The sequence below is a fragment of the Stegostoma tigrinum genome, chromosome 13 (assembly GCF_030684315.1).
Source record: "Stegostoma tigrinum isolate sSteTig4 chromosome 13, sSteTig4.hap1, whole genome shotgun sequence".
NCBI lineage: Eukaryota > Metazoa > Chordata > Chondrichthyes > Orectolobiformes > Stegostomatidae > Stegostoma > Stegostoma tigrinum.
This window is the reverse complement of record NC_081366.1, coordinates 9,611,746-9,630,663: the sequence shown is the minus strand read 5'-3', so window position 1 is coordinate 9,630,663 and position 18,918 is coordinate 9,611,746. Positions and strand designations below refer to the sequence as shown.

General features: G+C 45.9%; 1 long non-coding RNA gene across 2 annotated transcripts in view; it reads right to left on the bottom strand.

Moving 5' to 3' along the window:
* LOC132210464 (uncharacterized) overlaps positions 1 to 12,647 on the bottom strand; it is a 77,358-nt gene extending 64,711 nt beyond the window's left edge. For both annotated transcript variants that reach the window (XR_009446600.1, XR_009446601.1), the window contains exon 1: positions 12,498 to 12,647. This is a non-coding gene — a long non-coding RNA (uncharacterized LOC132210464). The remainder of the gene's footprint in view (positions 1 to 12,497) is intronic.
* Between the last annotated feature and the right edge of the window lie 6,271 nt (positions 12,648 to 18,918).

Below are 18,918 nucleotides of genomic sequence, written 5' to 3'. Positions count from 1 at the left end.
GTAGTTAGGGGCAGACAACAATTTCTCACCTTGACAGTGATATCTGTGTCCCATGCGAGGAATTCTGTTTTCTTAGAAACCATAATTTTGCATCTGCATATCATTTTTGTGAAGTAACATTCTAAAGGGATTTGGAAAGGTAGACACTGAACTCTTGTCTCCCCATGGTGGGAAATGCAGAATATGGAGCACCATCTCAGTATAAGATGGTTTTCATTCAGGACTGAGGTGGTTGGGGGTGGGGGGGGGTGGTGGTGGGGAAGAGATGGGGGTGGAGGGGGCTTCATTTGGGAAATTACTACACTCAAGGAATTCTTGAACCTTTGGAATTCTCGATCCCTGAAGATTCTGGAAGCTCCATCACTGAATAATTTTATTACGATTTGAATAGGATTATTTTCATTGGAAAGATGGAGGGTGAGGGGGGTGGTACCTGATTGAGGTCTACAAAATCATGAGGGGTATAGACAGGGTGGATAGCAAGAAGCTTTTCCCCCCCAGAGTGGGGGACTCAATTACTAGGGGTCATGAGTTCCCAGTGAGAGGAGGGAAGTTTAAGGGAGATATGCGTGGGAAGTTCTTTACGCAGATGGTGGTGGGTGCCTGGAACGCATTGCCAGCGGAGGTGGTAGACACAGACACGTTAGCGTCTTTTAAGATATATTTGGACAGGTACATGGATGGGCAGGGAGCAAATGGACACAGACCCTTAGAAAATAGGTTTAGACAGAGGATCTCGATCGGCGCAGGCTTGGAGGGCCGAAGGGCCAATTCCTGTGCTGTAATTTTCTTTGTTCTTTGAATATATTGACAGCTGAGATAGACTGTTTTTTCATCTCTCAGGGGATCAAGAGTTCAAGGAATAATAGAATTATTACAGATCAGGAGGCTAATCAGCCGTACTGTGTGTACCAGCTATCTAAGCAAGCACTTCACATTGTACCATTCTTCCACCTTCTCCCTGTAACCTTGCACGGTTTTCCTTTTCAGATAACAGCCCAATTCCCTTTGGAAAGCTTCCATTAAAACTTGCTCCACCACACTCTCAGAAACAATCCAGACCTTAACCACTCCCTGCATGAAAAGGTTATGGGATAATTCCTTTACAATCTCTATCCCTTTGGAAGTGAACCCTTGTACTGGGTTTGCAGCCTTATTAACCTGTATCACTTTTTTTTTGTCATTCAAATGGATAAAAAAACGAAAGCCTTGCATTTATACCTCGGTCCACTTGGTACAACTTCAGGGTGTCGCAAACTGCTCTGCAGCTAATGAAACAATTTCAAAGAATTTCAGTGCTGGAAGCGTAATATAGTATTTTTGCCTCTGCTTCCACCAGCAATGAGATAAAAACTGATGATCTGTTTTAGGGATGTTGGTTGATCAATAAGTATTGACCCAGGATTGTGGATATGACTGCTATGCTCTTCTTTGAAGTAGTGCAAAGAGTCTTTGAGGGGATGTTACACAGGTCTCACGTCTCACGTGACAGACTGGCACCTTCAACAGCATAGCACTCCCACTGCTTGGGAGGGTCACCTTTAACTTTCACACTTGAGCCCTGGGGTTAGTCTTGGACACTCAACTTCTGATTCAAAGGTGGTTTTAATGTGTAGCAGTACCTACATTATTTATTTCTCAGCATACGCGACCTCCTGATCTTTCCTGACAGAAGTAGAACTCTACTTTGAAATGTATTTGCCAAATTGCAGGTCAATTCTGCAATCTTATTTGTGTTGTGTAAAATACTGAAGCCCCTTTCAGTGTTGAATATTGCAAGTGTCCTAGAGCAACAAGTATTCCATACCAAATAGCCTTGAAGCATTTCTTGATGTAGCAATTTGTAGGAAGGGTTGGTTAGCGTGGGCGGCTAGTTAGCTACACCAAGTGTTGGTTCAGTTCCTGCATCACCTGGTCCTTCTCAACCTCCCCCCTCAACTGAGGCGTGATGGCCCTCAGGTTAGGCCGCCACCAGTTGCGTCTCTCTACAGGGAGAGCAGGACTGTGGGACTAGAACTACGTCTGAATTATTTAGTAGAGAAATACAACAAAAAAAAAGATGCACAGTTATTCCCATAATCAGCAGTAGGAAAAATGGCCTGATCACTTAAGTGGCATTGTCTGTAGAACAAATGCTGGCTCTGAAATCCAACCTTGAGGCATGCAGAGGTTGAACAAGAGCATGAAGCCAGAAGATTTTGCTCTTAAAATGTCTGACCTTCTGAAAAAGGATGAACAAAACAATTTCCTCCACACCAATAAGGGAGATAGGGAGCAAACTGAATCATTCAATAAAAACAGGAAGAACTGCGGGCGCTGTGAATCAGAAACAATAATTGAAATTGCTAGAAAAGCTGAGCAGATCTGTGGAGAGAAATCAGGCTTAATGTATTAGGTCAAGCGGAAGGGTCACTGGACCCAAAACACTAACTCTGAATTCTGTCCACAGATGCTGATGAGGTTGTCCAGCAATTTCTATTTTTCACTCAGAAGTATTCAATGGTCAGTGTTATATAGTTAATTTGGCTCAGAGCAATGTAGAGATAATGCTAAGTTTCAACATGTTTATTCACAAGTCTTCTAAAACATCTCAGTGATCACAAAATGTCTGCTCCATCTTCTACCAGTGTCTTCTGTTTATTTTGCTCCGAGTCAACGCCCTGGCTAAATCAATTAAGCAAGGGGAACACAGATCAGTTACCAGGCTTTCATAATCAAACACAAAGCTTTGAATGTAATAACCACCTCTGCACTGATCAAACTGAAACATAACTACTCGGACAACAGCTGGTTAAAAGAAGTGATCTACAATATCCACACACAACAGGTACAATTCCAAAATAGGTACAGAAAGTGCGGGAGAGACTCAGGGCGTCATGCAGAAACTGTGGAGGGAGAATCAGAGTTAACATATTGAGTTCTGTTTGACTTTGCTTCCAGCCTGACATTTGAAATATGAAGTTCCAAATTCTGAACCCAGCATTGTCTTAGTATTCTACGCGAGTCCCAGCAAATATTACCAAACATGAGAATTCTACATTTTGACACACTTTGCTTCAATATTTGTGTCAAATAGGACATTTTAAATGATTTCATATGCCTCTCAGCTTTTCAAATAAATTGCTAATATTGACAAAGCAAAATGCAATTTTACACAAGCTGAATATGTATTGCAATGCTCAGTCACACTTTGCTTTCTCGAAGCTGAAAGCAGGAAGTTTGAGTCACCTATCTTATGTGTGGCAATTCATTGCTTCAAATGGGTGGTGGCCCTGGGTACTGAGCAAAACAGCACATTTTGAAAATAGAGTTAAAAGTCGACAGGTCTGCAATCAATACCAAAACTGATACGGCTATTTTGTTCAATATTCTCATGTGTACTGTGCATATCGTTGGCAATGTCAGCAATTGTCGTCCAACCCTAACTTCCCTTGAACTGAACGTCTGTTTTATTTGGGCTGGTTTGGAGGGAAGCTAAGAGTCATTGAATCTCTACTATGTGGAAGCAAGCCATTTGGCCCATCAGGTCCATACAGACCCAGCGACGAGCATCTCACCCAGACCCACTCCCCTACCTTATCACTGTAACCCTGCATTTCCCATGGCTAATTCATCTAACCTACACATCCCTGGACATGATAGAACATCGAACAGTACAGCGAAATACAGGCCCTTCAGCCCACGATGTTGTGCTGACCTTTTACCCCAATGCTAAGGTCTATCTAACCTCCGCCCCTACCTTATACTACCATCCATTCGCCCATCTAATAGCCACTTAAATGCTCCTAATGAGGCTGACTCCACTCTCCAGAAATGCATTCCAAGCCGCTACTACTCTGAGTAAAGAACTTATCTCTGATGTCTCCACTATATCTACATCAACTCATTTTAAAGCTATGTCCCCTTGTAATAGCAAGTAGATTGGCAGTTTAGCATGGCCAATCCACCTAATCTGCACATTTTTGGACTGCGGTAGCTTTGGAGTCACATGTAGGCCAGACTGGAAATCTGTTATCCTTACCCATCGCTGAAAAAAAGTATAAATATTCAAGGATAATGGGAACTGCAGATGCTGGAGAATTCCAAGATAATAAAATGTGAGGCTGGATGAACACAGCAGGCCAAGCAGCATCTCAGGAGCACAAAAGCTGACGTTTCCGGCCTAGACCCTTCAGAGAGGGGGATAGGGATGGGGAGAGGGAACTGGAATAAATAGGGAGAGAGGGGGAGGCGGACCGAAGATGGAGAGTAAAGAAGATAGGTGGAGAGAGTGTAGGTGGGGAGGTAGGGAGGGGATAGGTCAGTCCAGGGAAGACGGACAGGTCAAGGAGGTGGGATGAGGTTAGTAGGTAGCTGGGGGTGCGGCTTGGGGTGGGAGGAAGGGATGGGTGAGAGGAAGAACCGGTTAGGGAGGCAGAGACAGGTTGGACTGGTTTTGGGATGCAGTGGGTGGGGGGGAAGAGCTGGGCTGGTTGTGTGGTGCAGTGGGGGGAGGGGACGAACTGGGCTGGTTTAGGGATGCAGTAGGGGAAGGGGAGATTTTGAAACTGGTGAAGTCCACATTGATACCATATGGCTGCAGGCTTCCCAGGCGGAATATGAGTTGCTGTTCCTGCAACCTTCGGGTGGCATCATTGTGGCACTGCAGGAGGCCCATGATGGATATGTCATCTAGAGAATGGGAGGGGGAGTGGAAATGGTTTGCGACTGGGAGGTGCAGTTGTTTGTTGCGAACTGAGCGGAGGTGTTCTGCAAAGCGGTCCCCAAGCCTCCGCTTGGTTTCCCCAATGTAGAGGAAGCCGCACCGGGTACAGTGGATGCAGTATACCACATTGGCAGATGTGCAGGTGAACCTCTGCTTAATGTGGAATGTCATCTTGGGGCCTGGGATGGGGGTGAGGGAAGAGGTGTGGGGACAGGTGTAGCATTTCCTGCGGTTGCAGGGGAAGGTGCCGGGTGTGGTGGGGTTGGAGGGCAGTGTGGAGCGAACAAGGGAGTCACGGAGAGAGTGGTCTCTCCGGAAAGCAGACAGGGGTGGGGATGGAAAAATGTCTTGGGTGGTGGGGTCAGATTGTAAATGGCGGAAGTGTCGGAGGATAATTCGTTGTATCCGGAGGTTGGTAGGGTGGTGTGTGAGAACGAGGGGGATCCTCTTGGGGCGGTTGTGGCGGGGGCGGGGTGTGAGGGATGTGTTGCGGGAAATGCGGGAGACACGGTCAAGGGCGTTCTCGATCACTGTGGGGGGAAAGTTGCGGTCCTTAAAGAACTTGGACATCTGGGATGTGCGGGAGTGGAATGTCTTATCGTGGGAGCAGATGTGGCGGAGGTGGAGGAATTGGGAATAGGGGATGGAATTTTTGCAGGAGGGTGGGTGGGAGGAGGTGTATTCTAGGTAGCTGTGGGAGTCGGTGGGCTTGAAATGGACACCAGTTACAAGCTGGTTGCCTGAGATGGAGACTGAGAGGTCCAGGAAGGTGAGGGATGTGCTGGAGATGGCCCAGGTGAACTGAAGGTTGGGGTGGAAGGTGTTGGTGAAGTGGATGAACTGTTCGAGCTCCTCTGGGGAGCAAGAGGCGGCGCCGATACAGTCATCAATGTACCGGAGGAAGAGGTAGGGTTTGGGGCCTGTGTAGGTGTGGAAGAGGGACTGTTCCACGTAACCTACAAAGAGGCAGGCATAGCTGGGGCCCATGCTGGTGCCCATGGCCACCCCCTTAGTCTGTAGGAAGTGGGAGGAGTCAAAAGAGAAGTTGTTGAGTGTGAGGACGAGTTCAGCTAGGCGGATGAGAGTGTCGGTCGAGGGGGACTGGTCGGGCCTGCGGGATAGGAAGAAGCGGAGGGCCTTGAGGCCATCTCCATGCGGAATGCAGGTGTACAGGGACTGGACGTCCATGGTGAATATGAGGTGTTGGGGGCCCGGGAATTGGAAGTCCTGGAGGAGGTGGAGGGCATGGGTGGTATCACGGACGGACGTCTTCGGTCCGCCTCCCCCTCTCTCCCTATTTATTCCAGTTCCCTCTCCCCATCCCCCTCTCTGATGAAGGGTCTAGGCCTGAAACGTCAGCTTTGGTGCTCCTGAGATGCTGCTTGACCTGCTGTGTTCATCCAGCCTCACATTTTATGATAAATATTCAAGGATAGTTTTTTTATTAACAAAAATGAAGAATGGTTTTCTGGATGCCATTACACTAGCTTTTAATTTCAGATTTCACTGAATTAAAAATTTCACCGTCTTTCACGATGTTGTTTGAGGGATAAATTTTGACCCGAATGCTGGGGAAAACAACCCTGCACTTTGCACAGTGTCATAGAATGTTCTACAGCTATCTGAGAGGCCATCACAAGCTCAGTTTAATGTCTCATCAAAGCTAACAGCTCCCACAGTGCAGGGCTCTGTCTGCCTCACACTGGAATCTCAGCCTTACACTCTGCACTGAAGGCTGTTGATAGAACCTATGGCAACCCATGTTAGCAGTGAATTTGCAATCACTGAGGCTTGAAGACAAAGGCACAATTTTCAAGTAAACAAAAATCTTTCTTGCTCTCTTTGACAAGATGCTTTGTTGATCCAGTTAAAAATAAATTATAATGGTTGACCAGACAACGATCTCCCTGTTAGTCAACAGCCATAGAATCATACGGTACGGAAACAGACCCTTCAGTCCAACTCGTCTACGCCAACCAGGTTCCCAAATTAGTCCCATTTTCCTGCGTTTGACCCATATCCCTCTAAATCTTTTCTATTAATGTACTTGACTAAATGCCTTTTAAATGCTGTAACTGTGCCTGCATCTACCATTTCCTCAGGCAGTTCATTCCACACACAAACCACCCTCTGTGTGGAAAGGTTGCCCCTCAGGTCCCTTTTAAATCATTCCCCTCGCACCTTAAACCTATGTCCCCCCAGTTTTGAACTCTCCTACCCTCAGGAAAAGACCTTTTCCGTTCACCTTAACTATGTCCCTCATGATTTGACAAACCACTATAAAGTCACCTCTCAACTTGCTACAACCCAGTGAAAGAAGTCCGGCCCATTCAGCCTTTCCTTATAACTCAAACCCTTTGGTCCCGGCAAAATCCTGGTAAACCTTTTGCGAACCCTCTCCAATTTAATAATATGCCACCTATAGCAGGGTGACCAGAACTGCACACAGCACTCCAAAAGTGGCCTCACCAATATCCTGTACCGAGACAACATGACTTCCCAACTCCTATACTCAATGGTCTGAGCAATGAAGGAAGCATGCCAAACACCTCCATTACCTGTTTCCCTGCAACACAACTTTCAAAGACCGATGTACCTGAACCCCTGGGTCTCTGTGGAACTGGCACAGAGTGCTGGAGAATCTCTGTAGATCTGGCAGTATCCACCAAGAAAGATGCAGAGCTAACGTTTCAGGTCCAGTCTGACTCTTCTTTGGAACTAACAGCTGGTGGAAAATGGTTTCTTAAAATAAGTTTGAGGCCAGCGCGAAATGACAAAGGATAAAACCAAGATCTGTGCAATGCTGGAGATTTTAAAACAGAAACAGAAATTGCTAGAGAAATCCAACACCATCTGTGGGAAGCAAGTGTAGTTAATGTTTTGCGTTCAGCAACCCTTCCTCAATCAAGACAAAAACAAGACAAGGCTCTCTGTGTGAGAATGAGAGCGGGGAACGGGGCTTTGGGGGAGGCAGATGGTGCAGTGGAGAAGAGATTATAAGGAAAATGGGGACTAGACAGATATCATAACCGGACCTAGGAATGTTAATGCTGTTTCTCTCTCCGCAGATGCGGCATGGTGGCTTGTTCAGCAGTTAGCATTGCTGGGGACCTAAACTTGATTCCACTCTCCAGCAACTGTCTGTGTGGAGTTTGCACATTCTCCCTCTGTCTGTGTGGGTTTCCTCTGGGTGCTCTGGCTTCCTCACACAGTCCAAAGATGTGCAGGTTAGGTGGAATGACCATGCTAAATTACCCGCAGTGTTCAGGGATGTGCCGGCTGGGTGGAGTAGCCATGGGAAATGCAGGGTTACTAGGATAGGGTAGGGGTGGGCGAGTGTGGCTGGGATGCACTTCGGAGGGTCGGGATGGACTCGATGGGCTAAAAGGCCTGCTTCTGCACTATATGGATTTGATGATTCCAAAACCCTGTTAGAATAACAGGACGCACTGCCTAATGCCCCCATGTGACTCCAGCTTCATTGGCTGGGACTGGTTTGTAGATCAAGGAAGGGGGATGCTGTTTGACAGTTTCAATAGGAGGCCCTGTGATCATTATCTAAGAATGGTATCTTTCCACACAGTCAAGCCCTACTCAACCTATCACTTTTCCCCGAACCTTATCACCTACAAATGTGGTGTGCTGATCATTTGGTTCGTCAATAAACGGCTTTGTTTTTGGTTCGAGTGATGCTACGTAGTCCTTGGGTGCAAAATGCAGCAGAGACAATTCAAAACCCACAAATCAAAAGGACCAAAATTGAAATGGAACTGCAGAGAAAACTTTGCAGTGAGGCACCACAGCAGCAAGACCTCGTCACCCATTTCCTAAAATGCTCTTTCAATTTCCACTCCATTTCAGGTTGACTGGTCAGTCCCTGTTCAAAGTACGATTATTTTAATCGTGCACATAGGAAGAGCTATCACTCAACCCATCTCTTAAAGTCCCACTTCCTTACTTCCTCCCTGAGATCCACAAACAGCTTTCTCTTTTTAAACCCATAGCTTCAGCTTGCTCCTGCCCTATTGAACCATCAGCTCCTCCCGTTTCCAATTGGTTTTCACTTACTTTGTCTGGTTTGTATTCACAACCTCAGTTTAACAGTGCCCCAACCCTAATCATCTCTTTTCTACAAACAAATAGGAACAAGAGTAGGCCCCACAAGCCTTTTTTGCTGTTCCTTAGGATCAATGTTGATCCAACCAACATTCCTCATGTCCTCTTTCCTGCCCTTGATTCACCAGTTTCACCAGGGGCGCTGTCAGCCTCTGCTCTACAGACTGTTCCCGATCTCTGTAACTGGGCTCACTGCAGGGCATTAAAGCAGCTCGCATGATATCAGTCTTGACAGTGCAATTTCCTTTGTATCTAAATGGAGGCACTTGTGATGATAAAAGTATTGCTCGAGAAATGTGATGGTTTCGGGGCACCTTCACCACCCCCAACAAAGCACAGGTGGAGGGCTCTCCATTTTTGTTTCAAATATTCCCTATCCAGCCCCCAACTAACTCCATCCTCCTCCTACTCCTTAGTCTCCTGGGAGGAGAGTATTTAGCTCAGTTGGTTAGATGCTCTTCTATGACGTAGAGAGACACCAACTGTGTGCGTTCAATTCCCACAGCAGCTGGGGTTACCATGAAGGACCCTCTGTCTCAAACTTGCCCCTCACTCTAGTGACTCCCAGGTTAAATCTACACCAGCCATATCTCTCTAATGAGATAGCAACCCAGAAGGGTTATGGTGGCTTTATCTTTACCTCCTCCTGGGCTGGGGCTGTTCTCAAATTTTCCTTTCACTACCTCCCAGTGAAAGGATTTCCTCTGAAAAACTGTATATCTCAGCTCTGCCTGCCTCGACAATAAATATATCAATAGAAATATATGAATGAGGACCAAGAGTCAGCCTATTGGGCCTTTGATCTCTCTCTGCCATTCTGTGAAATCATGGCTGACCTGATTTTGACTTTAAATCCACATTCTTGCCAATCCCAGATAACGTTTCCCCATCTTCTTTATTCAGAATCTATCTCCCTCTGCTTTAAAAAATGTTCAAAAATTCCGCTTCCACACTCTTTAGAGGGAGAGCTGTAAAAACCCACAACCTGCTGAGGGAAGCAGTTTCTCCTTAAAAAGAACAAACAAACAAAATTACAGCACAGGAACAGGCCCTTCAAGCCTGCGCCGACATGCTGCCCGTCACAACTAAAACTCCCTACCCTTCTGGGGACTGCATCCCTCTATTCCCATCCTGTGCATATATTTGTCAAAACTCCCTTTAAAAGTCACTACAGTTGCTGCTTCCACTACCTCCCCCGGCAGCGAGTTCCAGGCACCCACCACCCTCTGTGTTAAAAACTTTCCTCGTACATCACCTTTAACCCTTGCCCCTCGCATCTTAACCCTATGGCTCCCAATAACTGAGTCTTCCCGAAGCTGGGAAAAAGTTTCTGACTGTCCACGCCCTTCATAATCTTGTAGACCTCTATCAGGTCCCCCCTCAACCTCCGTCATTCCAGTTGGAACAACCCAAGTTTCTCCAACCTCTCCTCATTGCTAATGCCCTCCATACCAGGCAACATTCTGGTAAATCATTTCTGTACCCTCTTCAAGGCCACCACATCCTTCTGGTAGTGTGGCAACCAGAATTGAACACAATATTCCAAATGTGGCCTAAGGTTCTCTAAAGCTGCAACATTACCTGCTAATTTTTAAACTCACTGCCCCAGCCGATGAAAGCAAGCATGCCATACGCCTTGTTGATGACCATCTCCACCTGCATTGCCACTTTCAGTGACCTGTGTACCTGTACACCGAGATCACCCTGCCTACCAGTACTCTTAAGGGTTGCTGGTCCTCATTGCTATTTGCAATTCCACCAACCTTTGTGTCATCAGCAAACTTACTAATCAGACCAGTTATATTCTCCTCCAAATCATTCACATATATTACAAACAGCAAAGGCCCTAACAGTGATCCCTGAGGAATGCCATTAGTCACAGCCCTCCATTTAGCAACACACACCTCCACTGCTATCCTCTGTCTTCTATGGCCAAGCCAGTGTTTTTATCCATCTTGCAAGCTCACCTGTGACTCCATGCGACTTTACGCTCTGTATCAGGAAACCTACGCAGATGTGCAGGAGAATATGCTGAAGATCAAGAGGAAACTGATGGAGCAGCAATGGTATGGGATTCTTCCTGCTTTTTTGTGGAGTGGGCATACCCGGGCAATGGTTACACTGTTGTGTAGTTTCTCGTGACTTTCTCGTGACATCACTGTCACTTTCTGTGGCAATTTCTAGTGAATGCACACAAGATACAACATCTGGTCTTTTACCACTTCTTTTCTCACTGGACGCCACCCCAAAGCACTCCTCCCAGGTGAGATAGTGATTTATTTGTACTTTCAACTGAATATACCAGATCCACTGCTCATCATGTGAGCCCCTCTACACAGTCTGGGTCAGCACCGCTGTTCAGTCCATGTAACTTTAAGCTTCTAGATGTCTCTCTTTTTTACTCTGATCCCACTCTAACCTCTCTATCCTCAACCTAATGCACTGCCCCACTCAGCCAGAGGTTACCTTGCGGAACAGCACCTCACGTTCCGATTGGGAATTCCAGACACAACGCAAATTTCACCAATTCTAGATCACGAGCATTGCACCTTTAGGCAGCAGCTACTTCAAATGATTCCATATGTCTCACTTAAACCTGCAATCATGGAATCGCTACAGTGCGGAAGCAGGCCATTCAGCCCATCGAGTCCACACTGACCCTCCAAAGAGCAGCCCACTGAGACCCACCCACCTATCTCTGTAGCCCCGTATTTCCATGGCCAATCCATCTAACCTGTATATCTCTCCACACTAGGGGCAATTTAGCACGGCCAATCCACCCAGCCTGCATATCTCTGGACTGTGGGAAGAAACTGGAGCACCCAGAGGAAACCCACACAGACTCAGGGAGAATGTGCAAACTCCACACAGATGGTCGCCCGAGGGTGAAATCAAACTTGAGTCCCTGGTGCTGTGAGGGAGCAGTGCAAACCACTGAGCCACCTCCTGTTCCAGTCAGGGAATGCTATCTCCTCCTGCTTTGCAACATCATCTCATTGATCAACCCCACACCTTCCCTTTCGTTTCCTCCACTCTTTCCCTGCCTCCCTATTTGCCTCAAACCCCGTACGCCCCTCTTCTGACAAATAGCTTTTGACACGAAGCATCAACTGTTTCTCCCTTCACGTCTGCTCCTTCGCATTTCCAGCATTTTCCCGTTTTATTTCAGATTTCCAGCATCTGCAGTATTTGCCTGTTGTATTTTGTCTTACAAACAGGTAGTTGGTGAGGTGAGGGGATGTGAATGTTATTTGAATTATTCTAATTTAATCAATATTTCAACAGGACAGCTCCAGCTCATAAGCATTTGTCGACGAACCTTACGATCTGCTTTAAAATGTTGGCTGTATTTTGTCTGAAACCCTTGCTTTAAAAGCCGGCTTTGAACTGTGCCTAAAGCTCAGCTGTTTCGAATCGAACTGGTAGCTGGTTGCAACACTGCACAGAGCTCTAAGCTCACTCTCTATCCTTTCACCTCTCATCACTTGGAATTTCAGTCTCTTTCGCTGTCCCCGACTGTTCTCTGCTTCAGCTGAACCACATGAGCCGTCTTTCTCTTTGAGTGAAGATCCTGCGAGGCAGCTCAGGCCTGCAAACTCTATACATTCACACACATTACACATAGACACACAGTCAGTCATCACAAAGGCTGCAATCGTTGAAGGCAGCAACTCACCGGCACACAGCTGCACGTTGCCTGTGCTTTTGTTCAACCTCGAGGATTTCCCTTCGGTTCTGTCTTTCCTTCTTCTCACTCTCTCGCAAACTCTGAAGAAAAAATGCGAGGAGAGGGCCTCGTTATCTGCACAAAGAGGAAAGGCAAGCAGCTGAGACACAACACTCACTAGAGGGCATCTTGCAGACATGACAGAGCCTTCAAACTTAACCGTTTCCTAACCAACTGCAATTAGAGTCATAGACCTGTACAGCGCGGAAACACAGCTTTCCATCCATTCAACCATACCGACCAAATATCCTAAATTAATCTTGTCCCGTTTACCAGCATTTGGCCCATATCCCTCTAAGCCCTTCCTAATCACTTAGCCTGTTATAACACGGTGTAGAGCTGGATGAACACAGCAGGCCAAGCAGCATCAGAAATCATTTCATCCATTTCTGAAAAGGGGTCTAGACCCAGAAGGTCAGCTTTCCTGCTCCTCTGATGCTGCTTGTCCTGCTGTGTTCATCCAGCTCTACGCTTTGTTATCTCAGATTCTCCAGCATCAGCAGTTCCTATTATCTCTAATCATATATCCATCCAGATGCCTTTTAAATATTGTAATTGTACCGACCTCCAACACTTCCTCTGGCACCTCATTCCATACACGTACCTCCCTCTGTTTGAAAAGAATGACCCGTGGGGTCCCTTTTATATCTTTCCCCTCTCACCTTAAACCTATGCTCTCTAGATTTGATCTCCCCTTCCCCCACCGCATCACAAAACCAGTCCAACCTGTCTCTGCCTCCCTAACCTGTTCTTCCTCTCACCCATCCCTTCCTCCCACCTCAAGCCGCACCTCCATTTCCTACCTAACACCTCATCCCGCCTCCTTGACCTGCCCGTCTTCCCTGGACTGACCTATCCCCTCCCTACCTCCACACCCATACTCTCCTCTCCACCTATCTTCTTTTCTCTCTATCTTCGGTCCGCCTCTCCCTCTCTCCCTATTTATTCCAGTTCCGTCTCCCCATCCCCCTCTCTGATGAAGGGTCTAGGCCCGAAACGTCAGCTTTTGTGCTCCTGAGATACTGCTTCACCAATGTTCTTCTAGCTGGGCTGAGTTTTACTGAAACACTGCAGCAAGCCTGAGTTGGAGATGTTGGCCAGGGAACTCAGTGGTGTGTTGAATCCCACCCTGAACACTACATTTAAAGAGAAAAAGAATTGTTTCCACCAATGTAGATTTTAGCTTGGAAGTATTGTGGTTCACTTTTAACTTGTAGTCTCCAGTGCAGAATAAGTTTTGGGGTGTTAGGCATGCATAATGCTGGCCAAACTGTACAAGATGATGAGAGGCATCGATAGAATGGATAGCCAGAGACTTTTTCCCAGGGTGGAAATAGCTACTACGAGGGGGCGTAATTTTAAGGTGATTAGCAGAAGGTATAAGGGAGATGTCAGAGGTAGGTTCTTCACACAGAGAGTGGTGGGTGTGTGGAATGAGCTGTCGGAGGTGGTAGTGGAGTCAGATACTTTAGAGACTCTTAAGCAATCCTTGGATGGGCACATGGAGGATTGTAAAATGTAGGGTATATTGATCTCAGTAGGATAATAGGATGGCACAACATCGTGGACCGAAGGGCCTGTACTGTGCTGTACTGTTCTATGCCCTGTAATGGAGACACAGGGAGTAGGTTTTAAACTTATTGGATTAGCGAGATAAAGAGATGATTGATGGTAAGTTTAACCTGAGAGTCACCACACCTCATGCGAGGGGAGAGTATGAGAAGGGGGGTCCTTCATGGTAACTTCAGCTGGTGCAGGAATCAAATCCATGCTGGTTTTTTTTTCAGTCTGATTGTGTGACGTGAGCATCACTGGCTGGGCCCACCATTTCTTTCCCATCTCTAGTTGCCCCTTGAGAAAGTGGTGGGTGAGCTGCTTTCTTGAACTGCAGTAGTTCATGTGCTGTAGGTGGACCCACTATGTTTTTAGGGAACAAGTTCTAGGTTTTTGACTAGTGACGGTGAAGGAATGGCTATATATTTCCAAGCTAGGAAGCTGAGTGTCTTAGAAGGGAACTTGAAAGTGGCAGTGTTCCCATATACTTGGAGCTCTCTTGTCCTTCTAGATGGAAGTGATTGTAGGTTTGGAAGATGCTGTCTAAGGATTTTTGGTGGATTTCTGCAGTGTGTCTTGTAGATAGTGCACAGTGCTGCTATTTGAGCATTGTTGATAGAGGGAGCAGATGCTTGTGGATGAGGTGCTAATGAAGCAGGCTGCTTTGTCCTGGTTGGTGTCAAGCTTCGTGAGTGTTATTGGGGCTGCACACATCCAGGCAAGTGGGGAGCATTCCATCACATTCCTGACTAGTGCCTTATAGATGGTGGACAGGCTTTGAGGAGTCGGGAAGTGAGTTACTCACCACAGTGTTCCGAGTCTCTGACCTGCTCTTGTAGCCACTGTGTTTATGTGGTGAGCCCATTTCAGTTTCTGGTCAATAGGAACCTCAAGGATGCTGAAAATCGGGGGTTCATGATGGTTACACTATTAAATGTCAAAGAGCGGTGATTAGATCTTACTAGAGATGGCCATTGCCTGGTGTCATGGTGCTGTTAGTTAGTTCAGTTGGCTGGGCAGCTGGTTGGCAATGCAGGAGAGGCACCAACAATACAGGCTCAATTCCACTGGCCGAGGTAACCATGAAGATCCTCCTCTCAATCCCTCCCTTGCTAGAGGTGTGGTGACCCTCAGGTTAAACCATCATCATTGCTCTCTCTCTCTAATGAGAGAGGAGACCAATGGTCCTCTGGGATTAGGCTGTCACTACTTATGCTTACTCAGATCCCCCTACTGCCCAGTGCCAGGGCTTGGTTTAAACAAGAGCTCCATGGAAGAAATTGATGAAATTGGTGAGGTCTCTTTTTTTCACATTAACCTTTCTTTCAATGAGGAGCTGGAGCTATAACATCTTGCCTATTCAATCAAAACCTGAGAAAAATGTCGCAATAAATGGAAAATCTAGAGATGATGAACAATTTTGACAGGATGGTGGATAGGCCCTTGAGTGAAATGAGCTTGTGAGACTGAGGAATAGAACTGTGGAGATTCCACGGAGAGCCGGTATTGATTAAATGGGCCCAATGGCTATCTTCTATTATGAAGGTCACTTTGCCACTGAGGCCATGGCTCAATAACTTCTTGATTAAATGAAACTTCATTTTCTTTTCAAAAAGTGCTTTATTCATAAAATTTATAAAAGTGAATCTAATGACCATTCCAAGTCTGACATTACAGAGGTTCAAACTAAACAACATCATAGTTCCATGCTCTAAGGTCATCCACCTTATTTCTGATACTTCCAGCATTGAAGTATACACACTTCAAACCATCTCTGTGTCCATAATTACGCTCCATCGTCTGCTTTTCTTTATTAACAGCCTCACTCCCAGTTGTGTCTGTTGGAAGGCTGAACACCTCATCCTCCGAATTACAAATCTGGCTCCCCACCCCTGGCCAGTCTAGGAAATCTATCAATATCTACCTTAAATGTACTCAAAGACAGAACTTCCACAGCCCACTGTGATAGAGAGTTCCAGAGGCATTGGTGTGAGACTAGAGTCACATTTGGGTCCAAACTGAGTCACAAACCATAGACATAGAAGACATTTAGTGAACCAGATCAGTTTTTATGTGCAATCTGGGAGTACTCTGTCCAAATTCTAAATCATTGGCTTTAACTTCATCCTGAATAATACTTGAACATTTGGTTCAACTAAAGTACGTGGCTCCTTGGGGAAAATGCAATCTGAATTAAATCAAGTTGAATCTAACACGAGTTAATGGTACAACCAGATATTACTCCAAACTCCAAAAGGATATCTTCACATACAAAATGCAGGGACTATGTATCAACAGTAAAATATCACTAGCACACTTTTAACATTAGAATTCTTTCTCCTTTACTTGAAAAACCTGGATAAATGTGTTTGTCCCGCGCACGTAGTTCCATTGCTAAAACAAGTAGTAATGGCCAAAAGAGACCAAGTTCTCCTCATCTTCCTTCCAAAACAGGAAAGCAATCTCTTTCATTACTATGGAGAACTATTGCATGTACAATTGGACCATATCTACAGGTAAAGTCAATACTTTTTCGACAGTGTGAAACTCGTTCAGCAATGTTTGGGTGTGCTTACATAAGAAATATAGAAATTTAGCTTGTAGATGAGGCAAGTGTATGAGGGTAAGTTATACAGTTTTTAAGAGCATTTTAGGGGAAGTGAGCATGATGGAAAGGTTCAGGACAGGTATTCCAAGACCTGGGAACACAGGTAACTGAAGGAATGTCTGTCAATATTTTTACATTTGTTTTAGAATGTGGGCAGCACTGGCCTGACCAATACTTATGTTTCATCTCTAATTGCCCTGGAGACATTGGTGGTGAGCTACTTTCTGGAACTATAACAGTCCTTGTAATGTAGGTAGACCCAAAATGCCTTAAGGGGGCAAGTTCCAGGATTTGGACCCAGTGGCAGTGAAGGAACGATGAGATATTTCTCAAGTCAGGATGGTGAGTGCTTTGGAGGGGAACTGGCAGGTGATGGTGTTCCCATGTATCTGCTGCCCTTGTCCTTCTAGATGGAAGTGGTTGCGGTCTGGAAGGCGCTGGCAAAGTGAGTTAATGCAGTCCATCCTGTAGATGGTGGGCAGGCTTTGGGGTATTGGAAGGCGAGTTGCATGTTACAAAATTCCTAGCCTCTGATCTGTTCACGTAGCCATACCATTTAGAAGGCTGATCCCATTCAGTTGCTGGTTAAAGGGTGTGCATGGTCAGTGGTAGAGGAATTAATGTCGACGATGGGCAATAGGTCAAAATTGAAACAGTGTCTGCCATGGGGCTAGGTGAGCTTACAGACAGGGGGAGGGATGAGGCCATGGAGGGATTTCAAAACAAGGATAAGAATTTTGAAATCAAGTTATTGCTTGACTGGAAGCCAGAGTCGGTGAGAGGGTATTTGGGGAACAGAGATTTGCTGTGAGTTAGACATGAGCACTAGAGTTTTGGCTCAGTTCACGTTTCCGCGAGGATAGACTGTGGAAGACCAGCCAGAAATATAATCGTGAAAACGGACCACTGTGTGGAGTAGAGGGAGTCAGTGCTCGGCATATGGCCTGGAATCCCAAAGTTTTTTGATATTTTTATACCGCCACCTTTGTTGTCTACACCATGACCAGGAACAAAGCTCCCCGATATCTGTGTACACTCTCATCTCAATCTTTCAGCTGGTTCATTGATCGTAGCTAATGATGTAGGCATCCAGTCTTGGTAAGATAGTAAGAAAATCTACTCTGTGAGTTCTGTGTTCTGTCACAGTGTCTTTTAAAGAAAGAAATCGACTATGCATATCCAGAATGGCCTACACGTGACTCCAAACCCACAGCTTTGTAGTTGATTCTGAAACTGCCCTTCGGTGTGCTCAAGTCACTCAGGTGATGGGTAATTCAGAAATGGCAACAAAATGCTGGTTTTGGAAGTGACAGCTGCACCTATGATAGGTTCTGAGGTGGGTTGACAGTGTAAAAGGTGAGGCAATCGTTTTAGTCTGCTGGAAGAATCTAGATTTTGGGAAGCAGTTTAAAGGCAAGGGTTGTCATAGTTAAAATAAAGATCAGGAGGAATTTCTTCCCCAAAGGATTCAGTGGAATTCCCTTCCACTGCACCCAGTCATTGAGTATATTTAAAGCTGATTTAGTAGGTTTTTAATTGACATGGGAATGAAATATTAGAATTTTGATTGAGATTTTATTGTCATGTACGCTCAAGTACAGGAATACAGGAGTACAGTTAAAAGTGTTCAGCACTATCTTAGTATACAAAGGACAGGATTAAAAACTGAAGCAGAGAGAAAAGAAACAGCCAAAAGAAAAGGAAATGTCTGGATCACTCCCCAGCCTCTGCCATCAGTCCTTGCTGCCAGATAAACAAAGCCACAAAGTCTATCCCTCGGTCTGCAAACTGTCAGGAGCCCTGAGTCCCCACACACCACCACAGCTGGATTGTCACTGTCTCTGACATAAGGTACCAGGGCCTGGCCATGTGCTGTAGCCTCATCGTTGCTGCTGGAAACATGTTGCCATTCTTCAGCGCCAAATTAACTCCACCAACACCATCGCTGCCGCGAGTCTGCTGAAGCCATTGGGTCCCAAACTGGGCCCAAACGCGATTCTGGGCCAGGAAAGTAGAATTGAAGCCACAGTTAGATTAGTCATGAGCATATTGAATGGAGGAGCATGCTCAAATAGGCCGAATGGTCTCATCCCATTCCATGCTCTTGTCACCATGGTTTTTTAAAAATGTTAACAGCATTTTATAAGTGGTGTGAAATATGGAGCCTCAGAAATTGTCTTAGGATATCTTGTTATGGGAAAGGTATTA